Raw genomic sequence first — 3,529 nt, 5'->3', positions numbered from 1 at the left:
GGTGTACTCAAAGATTTCAAAACTGCCGGCGGCCCGGTGCTTCCCCGAAATAGCGACATAGGGAAGTCATATATTCTACCCCATTTTCCCCTGGGCCAGCCCCATCTAGTGTACTCTTTTACACTAAAAGAGGGTGGCCCAAGGAAGAAAATGCACCGAATATAACATTTCCCGTTTTAAAACTGAAAATTGCGAAAGAAGCGACTTTCTAAGAAACCGACGAATCAAGCTTTAAACGCATGTAATCTTACTATTCTTAGCCCCCCTTATTTTGATACTCGTACCCCCTCCTTTTGGCCTTTTCTCTCACTATATATAATACACGCTTTGCCCTCATCCCCCCGCCCTAACCATGGCCGAAATCCCCACAAACTCCCCCTCTTCCTCTTCTTCTTACTCTTCAGAAACCATTGAAAAAATCAAAGGCCCATGGAGCCCAGAAGAGGACGAGTCACTCACTCGACTCGTTACCCAACTCGGCCCTCAAAACTGGTCTCTTATAAGTAGGAACATACCGGGCCGGTCCGGTAAGTCCTGCAGGCTCCGATGGTGTAACCAACTGAGTCCGGAAGTCCAACACCGACCCTTTTCAGAGTCCGAAGATGAGACCATTCTAGCTGCTCACGCGCGCCATGGGAATCGGTGGGCCACCATTGCGAGACTCTTACCGGGCCGTACAGACAATGCCGTGAAGAATCATTGGAACTCCACGCTAAAGAGGAAATCGGCGAGTTATGAGACGACTCCCGATAAATCGGGAGACGAGGAGACTGAAAATAAGAGACCCCGACAAGAGTGTCGTGTATCGGCGTTTCGGTCTTTTGTATCGTCCGATCCAATGACGACTTTGAGTCTCGCCCCGCCCGGTCGGACCGAATCCGGTGTACCGGGTCCAAACCCGGCTCGCCAAGAGTTTCCGGATGGGTTTTATGAGGCAATGAGAGAGGTTATAGCGAGGGAGGTTAGGAACTGCGTGGCGTCTTCGTTGTCTAAGACGGCTCGATGATGCACTACCCCGTTTTTTGATAATGGCACCCATCTCTTTTATTTTGAACTTTTAAACTGAGATTCTCCTCGTGGGCTGTTGACAGCTTTGTGTTGCCTATTTTGGGGATTATACCAGCTAAGGGGATAAGTTTGAAATAAAGAAGAGGTGTTTAATATGGTAACAGAGGGGGTGGCATTATCAGTTTCTTTGTTCTTGTTTGTCTTTTAACCTCTTGTGAAGGATGATTATTAGTTGTTATTAGTTGCAATAAAAACATTTATATTATATAAAAAAATTCTTTGAAATAAAAACAATTAACCGAAACCGAAATTTCCTGAAATTTCAGAATTTCTGGAATTTCGGTCCGAAGTTTCGGTTAATTGATATTTTTTTTAAAAAATATATATATTACAAAATTTCGGAATTTCGGTCCAAAATTTCGAAATGCATTAAATATTATTTTTTAATTAATACCAAATTTCGGTCGAAATTTTGGTTTTCCAAAGGTCCGAAACCGAAATTTTAAAAGTGGGCCACTACTTGTCCCATATAACAAATCTAAAGTAGATCAAAGCATACACCAATGTATCCTTACTAGTTGGGATTGATTAAAAAAGGTTACAAGTTATGTCACTTGCTGTGTTTGTTGTGATAAAACTTATCTCCCATTTGAAAGCCTCTTCGCCATCTCCCTCATCCACCTTTACACCCCTACAATAGATTTTACCTTCCAAACCATTATCATTGACTACCATTACCCATTTCTTACCTCCCATATAACCCCCCGTCCATCATTGTCTTAACTGGCCCCAATCCCTAGCTAGCAACTTATCTCTCCTCCATTGCTTTAGTTGCTAACCCACCTATTACCAACACACATCCCATGGTAGCCCTTCTGAAGGATGGCATCCACAAACCTAAAGTATGGCTTGCTACCAAACATCATTCACGGTTTCTCTTCTCGCAACATATGTCCCCATACCGGACCCCGCATGCTTTACCTAAGCATCTAAAATCCTACTGAAGTGTCGGGCTAAGTTTAATGCACTCCTCTGCAATAACATGCGGCCTTTGGTTCCTCTTCCTCTTGATGCCAACATTGTTGGCTGGCTGCAAATGGGTTTTCAAAACCAAGCTACAAGCCAACTGTTTTGTAAAAAGACACGTAGCACGTCTCGTCACCAATGGCTTCCAACAGCAATGGGCATCGACTTTTGCCTACCATATGCCCCGTCCTCACTATGGTGTGTTCCAATCAATGGTTGCTACGACTAATCGACGTCAGCACAACCATGAGGAGGTATATATGTCACAACCTCTAGGATTTACAAGCCTCACCCGCCTCACAATCTCACATATTTAATATCTCAAGAAAGCAATATACGGTCTTGTTAGGTCTAAAATTGATAATAGGTTATGGTAGGGCCGGAAGAGCTGATCTGATAAGCCACAGCTGAAGGGCTGGTGGAGTCCTGCGCTGCACAAGGGCACAGACAAGAAGACAAAGGGTCAGAAGACCAACCTGGAGGTTGCTCCGGACGGGCGCTTCGACACTCAAGTCAGTATGAGCAGGAGTGCAGAGCAATGTCAGAGCAGAAAGCTTAGGGTTTTTGATTTCAGATCCCTCACCTTAGCACAAATGAGGGCTATTTATAGTGTAATCCTGAGCCACTTGTCCAGGACAGGTGGTAGTTCTGAGCCACCTGTCCAGAACAGGTGGTGGCCTCTGTATGGACCAGGTCTCATACCTAGGAGGGGCAGGTGGAAGTCCCTGATTGGTCCAGGTGTCATACCTAGCAGGGACAGGTGTTGGCTTTGCAGTGGTCCCTGTGAGGGCCACGTATCAACAACCAATTGGTTGCTGAGTTCGGACCCCATCGCTGAGTTCGGACCCCATCAGTTGCCCCCTGGTTCTCCGAGTGGTGACAGCGGCTAGGGAAAGCAAAAAGAGGGTCAAAACAGCATCTGGCCGGCCTTAAGGCCTCTGGGCAGCTGAGGCCGGCCTCAGGCAGGGGTCAGGAAAAACTGCGGCGGCCAGGGGCCTCTGGGCGGCCTGGTCCGGCCTTGAAACTTGGCCTGAAGGAGCACGGCCGGGCAGGAGCCCCTGTGCAATCCAGTCCGGTCGAAATTTGAACCAGAAGTCTGGCCGGCCAAACCTCCTTGGCGTCGTGGCCGGGCGGGGCGGCTAGGACGGGCAGATCCGCTGTCGTTTAGTGACTGCGCCATATCCTGTCCGGCTAAGGCGCTGGACGGCCAGGCCGGGCAGGTCTTTTGGCGTTTAGCGATTGCGCCATATCCTGTCCGGCTAAGGCGCTAGACGGCCAGGCCGGGCAGGTCTTTTGGCGTTTAGCGATTGCGCCATTTCCTGTTCGGCTAAGGCGCTGAACGGCCAGGCCGGGCAGGTCTTTTGGCGTTTAGCGAACGCGTCATATCCTGTCCGGCTAAGGCGCTGGACGGCCATGCCGGGCAGGTCTTTTGTCGCGTAGCGATTGCGCCATATCCTGTCCGGCTAAGCCTTCTGGGCGGCTATGCCGGGCAGAA

The 3,529-nt window shown here is 48.6% G+C and overlaps 1 pseudogene; it reads left to right on the top strand.

Annotated features, from left to right (window-relative positions):
* Positions 1-327: 327 nt before the first annotated feature.
* On the top strand, positions 328-1,246 carry LOC143848582 (transcription factor MYB44 pseudogene; annotated as a pseudogene).
* The last annotated feature ends 2,283 nt before the right edge of the window (positions 1,247-3,529 follow it).

The sequence above is a fragment of the Tasmannia lanceolata genome, unplaced genomic scaffold, assembly GCF_043159265.1.
Source record: "Tasmannia lanceolata isolate RefF3 unplaced genomic scaffold, GAP_Taslan_0.1 ptg000016l, whole genome shotgun sequence".
Lineage (NCBI taxonomy): Eukaryota > Viridiplantae > Streptophyta > Magnoliopsida > Canellales > Winteraceae > Tasmannia > Tasmannia lanceolata.
The sequence above is the reverse complement of the archived record's forward strand: the minus strand, read 5'-3'. Positions and strand labels throughout refer to the sequence as shown.